Source organism: Bos indicus x Bos taurus, chromosome 2 (assembly GCF_003369695.1).
Source record: "Bos indicus x Bos taurus breed Angus x Brahman F1 hybrid chromosome 2, Bos_hybrid_MaternalHap_v2.0, whole genome shotgun sequence".
Taxonomy (NCBI): domain Eukaryota; kingdom Metazoa; phylum Chordata; class Mammalia; order Artiodactyla; family Bovidae; genus Bos; species Bos indicus x Bos taurus.
Window position 1 is genome coordinate 29784088 of NC_040077.1, and position 19140 is coordinate 29803227.

The 19140-nt window shown below is 39.6% G+C and overlaps 1 protein-coding gene and 1 long non-coding RNA gene across 6 annotated transcripts in view; one reads left to right on the plus strand and one right to left on the minus strand.

The window, feature by feature from the left end:
* Window positions 1–384: 384 nt before the first annotated feature.
* On the minus strand, window positions 385–881 carry LOC113903129. Its single transcript, XR_003514030.1, has 2 exons — window positions 790–881; window positions 385–616 (listed from the first exon to the last, which is right to left on the minus strand). It is a non-coding gene; the product is annotated as an uncharacterized LOC113903129 (long non-coding RNA).
* Window positions 882–1401: 520 nt separating this feature from the next.
* The window catches only part of LOC113903104 (sodium channel protein type 9 subunit alpha), a 165505-nt gene continuing 147766 nt past the window's right edge, over window positions 1402–19140 (plus strand). For all 5 annotated transcript variants that reach the window (XM_027558765.1, XM_027558795.1, XM_027558790.1 and 2 more), the window contains exon 1: window positions 1402–1483. The gene's annotated coding sequence lies outside the window, so the exon portion shown is untranslated. The remainder of the gene's footprint in view (window positions 1484–19140) is intronic.

Here is a 19140-nt window from a genome sequence, read left to right on the forward strand (position 1 = left end):
CCGAGTGTACTCTTCAGCTGAGAGCCTCAGAAACTTGACAGCTAAGGTCCAAAGGGCAAATCTCAGATGCTCAGTAAGCCGCCCAGAAAAGTTAATCCTGGGGCTTGAAATTCTGTGTGTTTACCACTAGGTTATCATCTCCATATTAGAAGGTATGGAAGTAAATTACACTAAAGCTGCAAACGCCCATCATTCATATTTATATAGCAAGGTGATCTATCTCTTTTTTAAGGCCGGGATCCACTTTGCCACAACGTCATAAATCCTTCCATTTTCCTCCTTGGTGGAAATTTCCCGTTTCTCTTTGAGAAAGATAATTCGATTTTGTTTGCATCATTCTTCCTCCCAACAGGCTGTTGTAGAAAACGCGCGCGCACACACATGCAACCGCACACAATGATTTATAAAGATTTCTTTTCACAATCGCTCCTATCCAGCTCCGAAAGTCAGAACCTATATGACTGATGGCCTATCCAGATGAGCGGGTCCCAGGTGGGGGAAAGGCAACCTCTGCGTCAAGTCTCCCTCTCGACCCAGGGAGACCTGGGCTCCTCACTCCACCTTTGAAAGGAAATGCATTCTTTGCTTGCCTGGAAGTCTCGGTAGCCTGATCGATCTATCATAAAAAAGGAAAGAAAAATCGCAGCCTCGAAACAGGTCTTGCGCGCCACCATCCCCCCCAACAGACACCGTGGGGAAACTCCCAGGGAGGGAACGGATTCCCAGTATTGAATCACCGGAGCTCAGGGCCCAGGAGGGACTGGCGGGGTCACTGCCATCGGTCCCCACCTCCTCTGCCCGTGGTTCTTTCTCTCGCTCCGCGTCAAGTGGCTTCTCGGAAACGTTAGCCGATTCAGCAAAGCAGGAAGAGTGGAAAGGGTGATGGGGGCGGAGTGAAATAAGGGAAGGACTCTTCTGGCAGCTGGAGGAACACATACACACACACACACACGCACATTCTCACACTAACGCCCCATCCAATGGGGTAGGTGAGGGTGCGCAGTCGTGCGATCCCCTCCTCTGCTCTCTTCTGGAGCACAATGGAGAGCCTGTGGCATCTCCAACCCGGAGGTCTGGGCTAGGTCCCCGCCCAGCGCCCCCAGCAGGAGTGGAGGGCTGCGCGGAGCTAGGGTGGGGCAAGGGCGGGGAGCGAGGAGGGGCCGGAGAGCCGGGGCGGGGCCGCCGCCTTTCTGGGCGCGCCCGGGAAGGAGGGGCGCAGTGGCCCGGCTGGCCCTCGCCCGCGTTCACCAGGCGAGTGTCTGGTTTCCAATTCCGCGGGCTCCGGAATTGGGGTTGGGCTAGCTTGGGTGCCAGCGGCGGGTAGTGGCAGGCGCCGGCCGAGCAACAGGAGCTCAGAGAAAGAGGCAGCGGCAGCAGTGGACAGGACGCCGGAGGAGAGGAAGGGTCCCTGAAGCCCGCGCCCTCCCCGGGGCCAGACTCTGCGGGCACACTGGGTGGGCATGATCGGTGAACACTGTGGCAAGTAAGTGCCTTTTCTCTTGCTCCTCTGGCGTGGCGGGGACGGAGGCCGCCAGTCAGTCTCTCGCCAGTGCTCTGCTCAACCGCCACACCCACCTGTGTCCGTTTTCGCGTCTCTCGGGTTTTGGCCACCTGGAAGTAGAGCGGGGAGAAGTTAGGCGAGGAGGTGCCAGCGACTGGACAAAGGGGAGCTGGAAAGGCAGCTGTTTCCCTTGCAAGGTCGGTGTTTTGCCAGTTTTGACGGTGTGGGTATACTGCCAGATCCTGAAAATGTGGCTGTACCGAATGGCTACTGTTATTTCTTTTCTGTCTACGGTAGCTGAGTCGTCGGATGGGTTTCGGTTTCAGGGTTAGGTCGTATTCTTTAGGAGCAAAAAACATGTGTTCTGTATCCCATTTGCAAAGGTGAGCGTGCAGAACCCGCAGAGCTGACACTACCTGTGGGGTGGCAAGGATGCGCCGCACCCCTTCTGAGCACACAAACAGAGATGATTGACGGGAGGGTTAGCCTTATTTCTCGGCCCAGTTTATTTTCTTTTCAAACGAATGTGCATTTTGTTAGTGAAATTCAGATGGATTTCAGAATCATTTTAACTTTTTATCGACGTCAGCTGAAACTATCATTTAGTTTTTAGAAGAAAATAGTTGTTTTCGTTACTTCTTTTAAATACAAAAGCTTAAAACGAGATTAACAAACTAGAAACTTCAGTGCCAACTTTGGTGATTATAGCAAAGATTTCTCATTATTGTAGTGTTTATATCAGCAGCGTTTGAAATAATTTATTTTAGTGTTTTTTTTTATTATTACAGTAGCAGCGTTCGAAGTAATTTATATCTGCTCTGAAGGTAAGAGCAATTTTTATGTGAGAGAAGCTTAAGGGAAAGTTTTAAACAGCTCACTTCAATAAGATAAATACCAGATCAACATAGGCTTTTAAAAAGGATGATGGATTTTCATCTGTTGTTGTGAAGTCAGTGTTAAAAGGTTCAAGTTTTTTCAGAGACACAATTAATGTTCTTGTCTATTTCTCCTGATTCTACATGGGCAGGAGAAAGGTACTGTCCTTTCTTTCTTTCTCTTGGTGATTTAAAATATATGTTCATGATTTTTGCTTTAATATCAATAAGACTTATCTCTATATAATCTGCAAACCAAGTCAAATTATTCAATAGCCCATTTTATTGAAGTCTTCAAAGTATTTTCCATCATTTAAAAAATATAAACTAGAATTCACTTTTTTAAGAAACTAAGTTGTTAATCTTTATTTATTTAATCTTTGTTTAACATTTTAACAAATGTTGTTAATTATTTGAAAGCTTGTCTTATTTGAGCTCTATATATGGGATAATCATGATTGCTAGAACAGCTTATTCACAATAAAATGCTCGACAAAATATGGCATATGATATAATGAAGGATGTGCCCTGTATTAAGCAACTGACAATAGCTTAAGATAAGTTTTGTATTTTGTAGATGTTTTAAGTACCTGTCTATTTAGAGGTCCCCTTTTGAAGGTGAACCATTGTGAAATGGAGGGACATGGTGACATATTCTTATAGAAGCCAGGGGTATGGTGTGCCATGATTCCTGTGGTACAGGTTAGGGCTTCCAGGGCACCTGATGCTTCTATGGAAGAAAGATGAGTCAGGTTTGTCTCTCTGCCAAGAGCATCCTCCTGCCTCTGTGTCTCCTAGGGCCAGGAGCTAATCATGGGAGCCCTCCTGTGGCAGTGCTTCTGTGTTTTTGCTACCTGTTGCTGAGGAGACTTTTGGCAGCAAAGAAAAAGTAAGAAATTCAGAGGTGGAATCTGTGGGATCCTATTCACCCTATTTAATGTGACGGACCAACTTTCTCTGTGGCAAGGGAAAAAATAGAATCTTGTGTGTTTCATGAATAATAAAAATATTTATCTAATATCTATGCCTATTAGATATGTGAAAGAGTGTGAAGTACTGGGAAGAATTATATGCTATTTTTTCTAACCTTGTAAAGGAACTTAAAGTTTAGAGCTATGAATGAGTCATTCTGAATGTCATAATGGTAACAATTTATGATTTTCCCTAAAACTCTCTCAGGTCCTTTTCCCCAGTCTTTGTCATCTGAATTAATGGTTCCACCTTTCACCAAGTATTTACTGCCTTCTCTCCCTCCTCATAGCATTTCATCCCTAACCAGTCCATATTTCGATCTCTCAATCCTGTCTCCCAAATGCATCTCTATTCAATTATACTTCTCTGCTGTACCTCTTCCACCCTGTTTTCTTTATCTACCCTGCCACCAGATTCGTGGCATCATTATAATTTTAATGGATTCATGCTGCAGCCTTGATGCAGCCTCTCTACTTCCATAGTTTGCTCCCTTGTAATTACCTCTCCAAGAAAGCAACACCATTGTGTCTCCCCTTAAGAACATTCAGTGGGTCATAACTACATAGAAAAAAGGAATAAGTGCAGAAACACAAAAACGGATTATCAACACATTCCTTCTGTTAGCATCCAGCTCACTGTCTAATCTGGCCCTCCGCTACAGCCTCTCTGAGCGCATCGCCCACTCATTTATATGCTCCAGCCACCCTGGTCTTTTAGTACCTGAAACACAAGAAGCAGTTTCACTCCCTAAGGCCTTTTCAAATGTTCCCAGTGCCTGGACTGTTCCTTCCTCTATTTAAATGCCTCTCTCGTTTGCAGACTTAAAACCTCAGCTCAAAGGTCTCTCCTTCACAGAGATCATTCTTGATCTCCTTGTCAAAAGTAGACTGTTACACATTTGTTTCTGTCTTGGTACCTTGTCTGTTTCCCCCATAATGATTATTACAGCATGCAGGTATTTTGTAGATCTGTATATTTTGTGGTTTTGTGTACTGGATGCTCCAAACAAACAGACACCATGTCTTTCTTGCTGACCCTGCTTCCAGAGTCGTACCTGCAGTGGGGAAGTAGGGGGTTCCTAGATATTTATGAACAAAGATAAGACTTATTTCACCATAGAGTGCACTAACCCTGTAAACTTAAGCATTTGAGGATTCCAATTCTTTCTTTGTTGAGCATCTGGTAAGTTTACAATGCAGAACTATGATTCTGAAGAGGTAAAATTTAAATATCTTGAGATCTCTCAGCAGTATAGGCTTTAAGGTATTCAAAGGGAAGTAGATTATAACACACTCTAAAAAGGCAGTAACCACAACTGGATTAAAATGTATTTTAAAGAAACATTGGAGTGCATAATCCAATGACTTTATGACTTTAGTGCAAGTGACTCATAATATACAATGATGACCTTATTAGGTTTAAACCTACATCTTTCACCAGGATTTGAGGGTCGCTTTGTAATCACTAAATTTAAAATCTTGTTTCATAATAAATGAGAACATTGGGCTCAGTGGATGGAAGTATAATCAAATGAAGTGGAGGTCATGGATTGGTGCCCACATGATCCAAATTTGTGTTTACTCCAGACTCAAGGGGCAAATTATCTCACAAATCCAAAATATTCAGTAGGAAAACTCAGAGAGACACTGTGGGCTAACCCAGGAAGATCCATCACTATTTTGGGGATAGGAGACAGGGCTTCAGAAATGCTTGTTGGTTAATGATAGCATTGTATTTATACTGCAGTTTATGCACACACACACACACACACACACACACGCGCTTGTGTATGCCCACACTTTGTGTGGCAATAAGCCCCCTCTTTTTTTGAGCCTATACTTAATGATATTAAATGAAAAATAAGTTTTTATAGTAACATTTGGTTGAAAATGTAGCTTTCAATTAAGCACTTGGCTTTGATTAGTGATATTTTTTGTCTTGCAAGTGACCAAACATTTGTTTGTTTGTTTTTGGTAAAGAATTGGGCAGTCGTGTTTCTTCTTGAAGGACTGCACTACTTCATGAATTGTCACTAGGGATTTTGTTAAATTTGCCCTTATAGTGGTACAGTGGGGTTGTTGTAATGTATTGGAGTGCATCTGTGTACTCATTGAAGTTAGGCTTCCATTTTACATATCCTCCATTAACTAATTCATTCCCACATATAGTTATTAGGCTTCCTTCTTTGGAACTGTGTAGGATTAGGTTACTATTTAGTATGGCAAGGTCATAATGAAATGGATATCCTAAGATTGTATGAAAATGATTTGCTTATGAGAATTTATAAGAGCACATTCAAAAAAGGTGGGTAGATTACTTTTGTGGAATATGAGAGAACAGTTGATGCCTTGCCATCCTGCAGAATGAAATTTCTTCATCAAAGGTTTAATTTGCTTTTCCTTCTCTGTGTAGCTAGCAGCCAGTGGCTTTAGGCAACAGGGAAAACATAAGCCTTGGGCACCTAAAAGTAGAATGAAGTTTGGAGGAATGAAACCCTTGAGTGGTGAGGGAAAATGCCAGACCATGAAAGAGGGGAAGGAGGAGGGAATGTCTCAAGGAGTGCCAATAAACATCATCTGCCACAAACAAATTTGAGTAAATATTATATGGAGAACTGAATTATTCTCTAACTTTTTAGTCTCACTGAGAAAGTCATTCTCTTTTCATTTCTCTTTAAAATAACTGTGTTTTAAGTGAAAAGACATTCTGTCGTTGTGGCTTTTTAATATAGGAAATAGCTTTGGATTTTTAGAATAATATAACCTGGAGCTAAAAGCCATATATTACTGTTAAATTATACCATTACTTTAATTGTAATTTCATGGCTATTCGTTTTATAATTTCCTTTTGTTGTGTCAGGTGTTTGAGAGACTGCCATTATTGATCACAACTTTCTTTAAAATGTCTCTTTGGATTTTTTACAAAGCTGTCTGAATCATTTATCAACATCTGATAAAATTTTAATTGCACCTACGATTGTTCACTTAGAAATTGTTCACTCTTAAAGAGAGTGAGTACATTTACATTATCATTAACTTACCATCCCTCCCCTGAAATGAATGTCTTTTTCTTTCCCTTTCTCTCTTACATCTCATCTTCTAAACAGTAATACAAATTTCGCTCCACTGTTCGGTCAAAGTATTTATACAAATAATTGGAAAATTGAGCCTCTAAAGAAGAATTAATAAGATTAGATAGATGTATTAAAATACAAAGACATTTCTATACAGGTGGTTAATGAAATCTTCTTTGTGTTATATGCCAAACCAAACTTCTTGTGTCACCTGATTTTTTTTTTAAATTGGGGCAATTTCACGATATGTAGTGTCTGCCAACTGTATCAGTCATTCAGTGTAATTAAAAATGTTAACTTCTTCAGGGCCTGTGATTTACAAGTTCAAAAAAGAAGCAAATAGAAGTAAATCGGAGAAGGCAATGGCACCCCACTCCAGTACTCTTGCCTGGAGAATCCCATGGATGGAGGAGCCTGGTAGGTTGCAGTCCATGGGGTCGCTAAGAGTCGGATATGACTGAGCGACTTCACTTTCACTTTTCACTTTCATGCATTGGAGAAGGAAATGGCAACCCACTCCAGTGTTCTTGCCTGGAGAATCCCAGGGACAGGGAAGCCTGGTGGGCTGCCGTCTATGGGGTCACACAGAGTCGGACACAATTGAAGCGACTTAGCAGTAGCAACAGTAGAAGTAAATAGTACATATTCATATTGATACATAAAAATATAACGTGGGAAAATAAGAGAAATGTTGTTTGATAATAAAATATCTCCTTATGACTTAAATTCCACTGAATGTTCATTCTTTCAAGTCCAATGGAACTGCTTCCTTTAGGGCTTTTTTTTTTTTTTCTTTTAATTTTTTTTTCAATTTTATTTTATTTTTAAACTTTACATAATTGTATTAGTTTTGCCAAATATCAAAATGAATCCACCACAGGTATACATGTGTTCCCCATCCTGAACCCTCCTCCCTCCTCCCTCCCCATACCATCCTTCTGGGTCGTCCCAGTGCACTAGCCCCAAGCATCCAGTATCGTGCATCGAACCTGGACTGGCATCTCGTTTCATACATGATATTTTACATGTTTCAATGCCATTCTCCCAAATCTTCCCACCCTCTCCCTCTCCCATAGAGTCCATAAGACTGTTCTTTGAGTAAGGATAATTTGCTAACTATACATATGTTTTAAATGGAATAAGTAAAATATTTTATTGGTAAATTATGATTTTGCTTTCTCTGGGTGATGGTATAGAGTTAATATTGCTTATAGGTAAATTTTATGGGCCCAATATTTATAGGTAATCCTTTCATGGAACAAATTTTACAAAGTTGAAATGACCTCCCTCCTCCAATGTAATACATATATTCTTGTTATCCTGGAAAAATTATGGTAATTCAAGTAGGGAGAAGAGAAATGTCATCATCAGAGGTCAACTGGAAACATTTCAGTTCAGTTCAGTCGCTCAGTCATGTCCTACTCTTTGTGATCCCATGGACTGCAGCATGCCAGGCCTCCTTGTCCATCACCAACTCCCGGATTTTACTCAAATTCATGTCCATTGAGTCGGTGATGCCATCCAACCATCTTATCCTCTGTCGTCCCCTTCTCCTCCTGCCTTCAGTCTTTCCCAGCATCAGGGTCTTTTCCAGTGAGTCAGTTCTTCACATCAGGTGGCCAAAGTATTGGAGTTTCAGCTTCAGCATCAGTCCTTCCAATGAATATTCAGCTTCTTACAATCCTGTGAGATCATCTGACAGACTTTCAGGAATGAATGGTTGTGGAATAATGGCTATGCAAAGAATTTCTTTTGAAAATTCATATTGTCTCTCCTGTAATTCAGAATCTTTGTAAAATACTGTATAATGTGTTGAAAACACAGAGGAATAAATTTGTATTTACATTAGTGTAGTGAAAGAATTGTTTTCTAGATATTTCCTTTGCGGAACATATGATCTTAGTCAAATGCTGAAAAGTGAAAGTGTTAGTCTCTCAGTCATGTCCAACTCTTTGCAACCCCATGGACTATAGCCCACCAAGCTCCTCTGTCCATGGGATTCTCCTGTCAAGAATACTGGAGTGGGTAGCCATTCCCTTCTCCTGGGGATCTTCTTGACCCAGGGTTCAAACCCAGGTCTCCAGCATTGCAGGCAGATTCTTCACTGTCTGAGCCACCAGGTAAGCCCTAGTCAAATGTTTTCGCTTCTCAGATCAAATTTGTTATAAAATTGGTAGTGTCTATTTTTCAGGGTGGCTGTACAAATTAGGTTAAACTATATATATTATCAACAGGCATTTTAGTGTCTCACATTTTAGGGAGGTGTTCAGTAATGTTGGCTAGACATTTGGTAACAGTATATTATAGTCAAAATTTACCCGTTATATTTTGAATACAAATGGTGCAACATCTAAAGTTTAATCCTGTTTCAGTGAATACTAACAATACACTTTATCCTGACTTTTTCATGATAGTATAGTTATACATCTCAAACACAGGACCACTGCATTTATAACACTTGCCAGTGAAGTTTTCAGCTATAAGCTATTTCACATAGTTTATATGAAGTATGTAAGAACTTCTCAGTAGAAATACATGAGAGAGGCATTCAAAGATCAAGAATTTAACCATCCAGTTACACTTTATTTATGACTTTCAACCTGATCCATCAGAATTCTGCATTAATAGAGAGCAGGTCTGTGGAGGTGACCTGTCAGATGTCCTTTTAGTGACCTTACAACAAATACTATCTACTTTGATAGGAATTTAAAAAAAAGCATACATGAAATTTCTCACTTATGTATGAATTCAGACTTACTCTACTAATTCAATCATCAGGAGTATAACTTTGCATTTATAAATCAGTGAATAAAATGTGTGAACTTGAGGGAAATACTTGCCAGTTACATCCATTCTCTTACTTTATTCCGCTAGTGATACATGAACAAAAATCCACATCTTGTAAAGCAAATCATCAAATTAAGAACGATAATTAGTTTTTTAGTTATTTTCTTTAGGCAATCATAAATTTTGCTCAGATACATAGAATAATAAGAGGTGGGCTAGAGCAGTATCATGGAAACATAAAATAAGCATATAATGGATACATTACCATAAGGGAAAATATAGAGAGCACAATTTACATCTTGTTAAAATTACTGATTGCTCCTTGGAAGAAAAGCTAAGACAAACCTAGACAGCATATTAAAAAGTAGAGAAATCACTTTGCAGACAAAAGTCAGTATAGTCAAAGTGATGGTTTTTACAGTAGTTATGTACAGATGTGAGAGTTGGACCATAAAGAAGGCTGAGCGCCAAAGAACTGATGCTTTCAAACTGTGGTGCTGAAGACTCTTGAGAGTCCCTTGGATAACGAGGAGATCAGTCAGTCTGAAAGAAAATCCACCCTGCATATTCATTGGAAAGACTGATGCTGAAGCTGAAGCTCCAATACTTTGGCCACCTAATGGAAAGAGCCAACTCACTGGAAAAGACCCCGATGCTGGGAAAGATTGAGGGCAAGAGGAGATGGGGATGGCAGAGAATGAGATGATTAGATAACATCACTGACTCAATAGACATGATTTCAGCAAACTCCGGGAGATAGTGAAGGACAGGGAAGCCTGGTGTGCTGCAGTTCATAGGGCTGCAAAGAATTGGACAGGACTTAGTGGCTGAACAACAGCAATATTACTGATAATAACATTAATTTAACAGCTTTATGTGTGAGGGTATCCTTTTACACTGAGCAGTACATTAAGGGATTTGCTAATGCTCTTTTTAAATCCCCACGATCACCCTCTGAGGTGAGAAAACACTAAGGCTCAGAAGTTAGCTAACCTTCCCAGAGACTCACTATGATTATGAAACTTGAGTAACATATATATTCCTTTTAATGAAAGCAAAATCTTATTTATCCCAAGATTAAGCTTACAAATATCCCACAGAGATATACCTGATTCCTGTGTATTCTACAAACGCTTTTTTATAAGGGAGCTGAAATAATCTACATTTGCAATTAAACATACCAAACAGTGTAATTATAATATTAGAGAATAAGAAGAAGAAAGGTTGAAGCTTATTTAAATGTTCATCTTGAATATTGATCTTGGGGAGTGCATTTGTATTAAACTGAAATTGAGATGTAGGTAGGAGTTTGAAGACATTATATTATTATGAAATGCATCTATACATTTGAAGTGTTTCTGAGGTTGTTTTAGACATTGAGTAGCTTTGCTTTCTTGATCTAGGGGTATCACTATATTATTCTGACTTGCTGCTGCTAAGTCACATCAGTCGTGTCCGACTCTGTGCGACCCCATAGACGGCAGCCCACCAGGCTCCCCCGTCCCTGGGATTCTCCAGGCAAGAACACTGGAGTGGGTTGCCATTTCCTTCTCCAATGCATGAAAGTGAAAAGTGAAAGTAAAGTCGCTCAGTCGTGTCCGACTCTTAGCGACCCCATGGACTGCAGCCCATCAGGCTCCTCCGTCCATAGAATTTTCCAGGCAAGAGTACTGGAGTGGGGTGCCATTGCCTTCTCCGATTCTGACTTGACTTGGCCATAATTAGAATATTTTGCATGTTATGAGTTTCTCATATTCATACTCAAGGAAAGGAGACTTTTCCAAGGTGGGCAAAAGCTGAAAGAAGGATGATAGTGTCATTGAAAAGGGTATGTGTGTGAAATGTCTGGGGCAGATTTAGTCAGCTATGAGCTATGAAATGGAGTAGAAACGGGGAGTGGAGTGTATCTATGAGATCCTGGGTGTTAGAGGGTGGAGGAGAGATTGCCAAGTGATCTTGTGCAGGGTAAGAAAAGAAGAAGCCAGTATTCATCTAAAGTGTTTTTATGTTCTAAAGCTTAGTATTTATTGTCACACAATCAATTATTTATGTCAATTACAGTGATTCTTTAACATCAGTGCTGCTGCTGCTGCTAAGTCGATTCAGTCATGTCTGACTCTGTGCGACCCCATAGATGGCAGTCCATCAGGCTCCACCATCCCTGGGATTCTCCAGGCAAGAACACATCAGTAATTCAGGGTTAAATAAGGGTTTTAAAACATTTGGGGAAAAATAATTTATTTTATGTGACACATAATTTTCTAAGACAGATGATTTTCTATCAGTATCTGTTATCTACTTAGATACTGTCCTTTGGGTGGTATATAAAAAAAACGAGAAAATGGACCCCTGAGTTCTATGATATATCTCAGTCTGTTCTAGTGATTGTGCCTTGTCAGCTTATCCACTAGACTGTTAAAGTTTTAATAGCAGAGACCATAACTTGTTCATATTGGCATTTCTGCATGGTGCCATATACACAGTCATTCTTAATACATATCTCATCAATAAAAACAGATTTCATCAATACTTATTACACAATCATGTCCTTGACTTTAATTAAAAATAGCTTTTTCATTGAAATGGAACAATTTCTAAGAATATAGGAGGAAGTTAAGAATTTAATAATTTATACTTCTCTCATGTAGCTTTTTACCATCACAAGGTAAATTCACGTTTTTTATTTCTTACTTAGGGAAGGGACAGCATTCCTGCTTTTTTTCTTATTTTCTGCTCCAGTATGGGTTCATCAGTTGTAGATGACAATATTTAGCCTTCTTTGCCTTGAAGAGCTGAAATATTTTGACATGTATGCAAGTTGATGCTTTAAAAAGGCTGAAGCCCAAATCCTTTTCTAAAAGTGAAGGATTTCTGTTGAAGGATTCACATAAGAGATGAATCAGTAACCAGATAGTAAAAATAAAAAGTTCAAAGTAAAATTTTCAACTGACTTGTGTGGAGGTGATGATCAATCATTCAGCCCTATATGGCTGGCCTCCAGAATGTGTAGGTTAGGCGTTCGTATCCAAGGTGGTATCAGTGCCCTTGAGGTTTGTGGGGAGGGAAGACCTGGCAGAGGTCCCAAGGGCAGTGGTAAAGGGATGCAGAGTTGCCCCAGGTCCATTCCTAGAACTCTTAGCCTCACTATTCTCAGCATTTGTACATTTTCTTAAATTTAATGGTATTTCCTTCTTTCCTTCCCTCTTCCTTTGTTCACTCGCTTCAGCAACTATCTGTTGAGTAGGTATTCAGGGTACTACCATAGACACTGTACACGCAGCATTGAACAAAACATGGCAGTTTCCTGCTAGTTTTGAGACTGATAATGAATAAGTAAACAAATGGTTATCACTTCCTGACCTTACACTGTATACTGTGAGAAGAAAATAAAAAAAGCAGGACAGAACACATATAGGAAAGTATGCATTGTTTATTAAGGGTGGCTTTCGTCTTTTAGGGGTGGGTGCTATTTGAGCAGAGACCTGAAAGAGATAAGGAAGTGTGGAAGCCAGCTAAGTGACAGGAAATTTATTCCAGTCACAAGAAGCAGTGATCTCCATAGCCCTAAGGTTTATCTGATGTGTTTACTGAACAGCAAGGAAATCAGTGTGACTGAAGTACAGAGAGCAGAGTTGAAAATGGTAGAAGAAGGCCTTTTCTTAATTTGGAAAAGATTACTAAGTCTGCCTGGAGGCCTCTGTGATAAACCAACATTACAGTGGGACCAACGTCATAGCAAGGGACAAACTTTGGGAGGGGTGAAGTGTGCATGTTTTAAAAACTGGATCCCATTCTTAACGTGAGTACCACACAACCCAAATTAATGATTGAGAAACTCTTAATTTCCTTACAAATTTATCTTTTAGTCATTTTTTTGATGATTTATATGAAAAGGTCATATTATTTTACCAACTGCAATAGATTAGATTCTTGGTAGCCATTTGAAGAAAGAGGTAACATAGAGTTTACAGTTGAGAGTATCTAAATATTTAAATTCTGAAAATTAATATGTGGTGAAAGTACAGTAAGAGTTTGTATATTTTGATTACTTTTTATATCATGCAAATTATTTCTCATGAAATAATGATATTGCATATATGTAATTGAGTCCTGTAACTTCTTGGCCTTTTTGCTAAGATCAAGTTTATAAAGGAGTCCTGCCTGGCAAAATAGATAGCAGGAAAGCACATCTGAATCCCATCAACTTAGACCCAATGCTAACTGCTGTGCCTTTGGTATCTCCTGACTTCTTTACAGTTGTCAGCAAATTTTTGCGAATTAAAAAATAAAAAAATTTTTGTGGTAAAATATACATAGCATAAAATTTACCATTTTAACCATTGTTAAGTGTTTAATTCAGGAGCATTAAATACATTCACACTGTTTGCAACCATCACCACCATCCATTTCCAGAACTTTTTCATCGTTCCATACTGAAACTCTGTACCCATTAAACAATAATTCCTCATGCTTTCTGCTCCCCCCAGACCCTGGTAACGACCATTCTACTGTCTTTCTTTATGAATTTGCCTATTCTAGATACCTTATGTAAGTGAAGATATACATTTGCCTTTTTTTGTCTAGCTTATTTCACTTCACATAATATTCTTAAGGCTCATTAATGTTACAACATGTATCAGAATTCCTTTCTTTTTAAGGATACGTAGTAGTTCATTGACTGGAGAATCCCCATGGTCAGAGGAGACTGGCACGCTACAGTCCATGGGGTTGCAAAGAGTTGGACATGACCGAGCTACTAAGCACAGCACAGTAGCCCCTTGTATGTATATACCACACTTTATCCATTCCTCCACTGATGGATGTTTAGGTTGCATCTGTGTTTTGGCTATTATACATAATGCTCTGATGAACATTGTTGTACAAATAGCTCATTGAGTTCCTGCTTTTAATTCTTTTGGATATATAAAAGAAGTGGAATTGCTGCTGCTGCTAAGTCACTTCAGTCGTGTCCAAGTCTGCTGGATCATAGGATAATTCTATAATTAATTTTTGAAGAACTGCCATACCCCTTTCCACCATGACTGTACTATTTTATATTGCCACCAGCAATGTACAATGGTTCCAATTTCTCTACATCCTCATTAACATTTACTTTCTCTCTTTTTAAATAATGGTCATCCTACTGGGTGTGAGGTTGGGTTTCCCAATGGTTTTGATTTGCATTTCCTAATGATTAGTGAAATTTGTTTTTTCATATGTATATTGACCATTTGTACATTTTCTTTGAAAAAATGTCTATTCAAGTCCTTTGGTCATTTTAGAATAGAGCTGTTTGTTTTTGTTGTTGAGTTTAAGAGTTATTTATATGTTGTGGATATTGATCCCTTATCACACACATGATTTGCAAATGTTTTGTCTGTTCCCGGGTTGTCATTTTACTCTCCAATAATGTCTCCTGACACACAAGTTTTAATTTTTATGAAATCAAATTTATCTTTTTCTTCTGCTACCTGTACTTTAGGTACTACATACAAGAAATCATTGCCAAATCCAATGTCTTAAAGATTTACCGTGTTTTCTTATTTTTATAATATTAGCTCTTATGTTTAGGTCTGTGATCCATTGTTGATTTTTTTTTCCATTCCTGTAGATGTTACAGAGTTTTAGAGTCTCCCACTTCCCTTTACCCATCATTCCCAGTGGTTTGTTCTTTAGTGCAGTATTCCTTACTCTGAACATTTTCCTTTCAATAATGTCCATTGCATTTTTTCTTGTATGGCAAGATTAAAATGCTTAAATTATTGAAAAAGTATAGTAGTGATATAGAGGGATGCCTGGTACAGAAAGAATATTACATATTCACATTCTCCTAGTCTCTAATTGGGTTCTTTCATCCTTTAGACAAATATTATTAAAATTATTTTGTAGTTTAAGAATTATGATTCCTTTCTAACTAATTAATAGATTCAAGAACTCTTTCTATTCTCATTGTAGATATCAGTTCAGTTCAGTTCAGCTGCTCAGTCATGTCCAACTCTTTGGGAACCTATGGACTGCAGCATGCCATGCTTCCCTGTTCACCACCAAATCCCAGAGCCTACTCAAATTCATGTCCATTGAGTCAGTGATGCCATCCAACCACTTCATCCTCTGTTATTCCCTTCTCCTGCCCTCAGTCTTTCCCAGCATCAGAGTCTTTGCCAATGAATCAGTTCTTCACATCAGGTGGCCAAAGTATTGGAGTTTCAGCTTCAGCATCAGTCCTTCCAATGAACATTCAGGACTGATTTCCTTTAGGATGGATTGATTGTATCTCCTGGCAATTCAAGGGACTCTGAAGAGTCTTCTCCAATACCACAGTTCACAGTTCAAAAGCATCAATTCCTTGGCACTCAGTTTTATGTAGAGTCCAACTCTTACATCCATACCTGACTACTGGAAAAACCATAACTTTGACTATATGGAATTTTGTTGCCAAAGTAATGCATTTGCTTTTTAATATGCTGTCTAAGTTGGTCATAGCTTTTCTTCCAAGGAGCAAGCATCTTTAATTTCAAGGCTGCAGTCACCATCTGCAGTGATTTGGGAGCCCAAGAAAATTAAGTCTGTCACTGTTTCCATTGTTTCCCCATCTGTTTACCATCAAGTGATGGGACTGGATACCAGGATCTTAGTCTTCTGAGTGTTGAGTTTCAAGCCAACTTTTTCACTCTCCTCTTTCACATTCATCAAGAGGCTCTTTAGTTCTTCTTCACTTTCTGTCATAAGGGTGGTGTCATCTGTATATGTGAGGTTACTGATATTTCTCCCAGTAATCTTGATTCCTGCTTGAGCTTCATCCAGCCCAGCATTTCACATGATGTACTCTGCATATAAGTTAAATAAGCAGGGTGACAGTATACAGCCTTGACATTTTCCAATTTGGAACCAGTCTGTTGTTCCATATCCAGTTCTAACTGTTGCTTCTTGACCTGCATACAGATTTCTCAGGAGGCACGTCAGATGGTCTAGTATTTCCATCTCTTTGAAGATTTTCCACAGTTTCTTGTGATCCACACAGTCAAAGGCTTTGGCATAGTCAATAAAGCAGAAATAGATGTTTTTCTGGAACTCTCTTGCTTTTTGATGATCCAGCGGATATTGGCAATTTGATCTCTGGTTCCTATGCCTTTTCTAAACCCAGCTTGAACATCTGGAAGTTCATGGTTCATGTACTGTTGAAGTCTGGCTTGGAGAATTTTCAGCATTACCTTGCTAACATGTGAGATGAATGCAATTGTATAGTAGTTTGAACATTCTTTGGCATTGGAATGAAAACTGACCTTTTCCAGTCCTGTGGTCACTGCTGAATTTTCCAAATATGCTGGCATATTGAATGCAGCACTTTAACAATATCTTTTTTTGAATTTGAAATAGCTCAACTTGAATTCCATCACCTCCACTAGCTTTGTTCTTAGTGGTGCTTCCTAAGGCCCACTTGACTTCACATTCCAGGATGTCTGGTTCTAGGTGAGAGATCATACCATCATGGTTATCTGGGTCATGAAGATCTTTTTTGTATAGTTCTTCTATGTATTGTTGCCTCCTCTTCTTAGTATCTTCTGCTTCTGTTAGGTCCATACCATTTCTGTCCTTTATTGTGCCCATCTTTCCATGAAATGTTCCCTTGGTATCTCAAATTTTTGATGAGATCTGTAGTCTTTCCCATTCTGTTGTTTTCCTCTATTTCTTCGCACTGATTGCTGAGGAAGGCTTTCTTATCTCTCCTTGCTATTCTTTGGAACTCTGCATTCAAATGGGTATACTTTTCCTTTTCTCCTTTGCCTTTCGTTTCTCTTCTTTTCTCAGCTATTTGTAACGCCTCCTCAGACAACCATTTTGCCTTTTTGCATTTCTTTTTATTGGGGATGGTCTTGATCCCTGCCTCATGTACAAGTTCATGAGCCTCCGTCCATAGTTCTTCAGGCACTCTATCAGATCTAATCCCTTGAATCTATTTCACACTTCCACTGTATAATCATAAGGGATTTGACTTAGGTCATACCTGAATGGTCTAGTGGTTTTGCCTACTTTCTTCAATTTCAGTCTGATTTTGGCAATAAGGAGTTCATGATCTGAGCTACAATCAGCTCCCAATCTTGTTTTTGCTGACTCTTTAGAGCTTCTCCGTCTTTGGCTGCAAAGAATATAATCAGTCTGATTGCAGTGTTGACCATCTCGTGATTGGCCATATGTCGAGTCTTCGTTTGTGTTGTTGGAAGAGGATATTTGCTGTGACCAGTGTGTTCTCTTGGCAAAAGTCTGTTAGCCTTTGCCCTGCTTCTTTTTGTACTCCAAGGCCAAATTTGTCTTGGAGTTATTCCAGGTATCTCTTGACTTCCTACTTTTTCTTTCCAGTCCCCTATAATGAAAAGGACATATTTTTTGGGTGTTAGTTCTAAAAGGTCTTGTAGGTCTTCACAGAAACGTTCAACTTCAGCTTGTTCAGCATTACTGTTCAGGACATAGACTTGGATTACTGTATTATTGAACGGTTTGACTTGGAAATGAACAGCAATCATTCTGTCATTTTTGAGGTTGCATCCAAGTACTGCATTTTGGACTCTTTTGTTGACTATGAGGGCTACTCCATTTCTTCTAAGGGATTCTTGCCCACAGTCGTAGATATAATGCTCATCTGAGTTAAATTCACCCATTCCATTCCATTTTAGTTCACTCATTCCTAAAATCTCGATGTTCACTCTTCCTGTTTGACCACTTCCAATTTGCCTTGATTCACACACCTAACATTCCAGGTTCCTATGCAATATTGTTCTTTACAACATCGGAATTTACTTCCATCAGCAGTCACATCCACAACTGGGTGTTGTTTTTACTTTGGCTCAGTCTCCTCAGTCTTTCTGGAGTTATTTCTCCACTCTTCTCTAGTAGTATATTGGGCACCTACCTACCTGGGGAGTTCATCTTTCAGTGTCCTATCTTTTTTCCTTTTCATACTGTTCATGGGGTTCTCAAGGCAAGAATACTGAAGTGGTTTGCCCTTTGTTCTCCAGTGGACCACATTTTGTCGGAATACTTCTCCATGACCCGTCGGTCTTGGGTGGCCCTACATGGCATGGCTCATAGTTTCATTGAGTTAGACAAGGCTGTGGTTCATGGGATCATTTTGATTAGTTTTCTGTGATTGTGGTTTTCATTCTGTTGGCCCTGTTATGGATAAGGGTAAGAGGCTTATGGAAGCTTCCTGATGGGAGAGGCTAACTGAGGGGGAAACTGAGTCTTGTTCTGATGGGCAGGGCTATGCTCACTTCACTTCAGTCATTCAGTCATGTCTGACTCTTTGCGGACCCATGGACTGCAGCATGCCAAGCTTCCCTGTCCATCACCAACTCCCAGAGCTTACTCAAATGAAACGTATATCACATCAGTGATGTAATCCAACCATTTCATCCTCTGTTGTCCACTTTCTTCTCCCACCTTCAATCTTTCCCAGCATCAGGGTCTTTTCTAATGAGTCAGCTCTTCGCATCAGGTGGCCAAAGTATTGGAGTTTCAGCTTCAGCATTAGTCCTTCCAATGAATATTCAAGACTAATTTCCCTCAGGATTGACTGGTTGTATCTCTGTGCAGTCCAAGGGATTCTCAAGAGTCTTCTCCAACACCACAGTTCAAAAGCATCAATTCCTTGGCACTCAGTTTTCTGTAGAGTCCAACTCTCACATCCATACATGACCACTGGAAAAACCATAGCCTTGACTAGACAGACCTTTGTTGGCAAGTAATGTCTCTGCTTTTTAATATGCTGTCTAGGTTGATCATAGCTTTTCTTCCAAGGAGCAAGTATCTTTTAATTTCATGGCTGCACTCACCATCTGCAGCAATTTTGGAGCCCGAGAAAATTAAGTCTGTCACTGTTTCCATTGTTTGCCATGAAGTGATAGGACTGGATGCCATGGATTTCTGAATGTTGC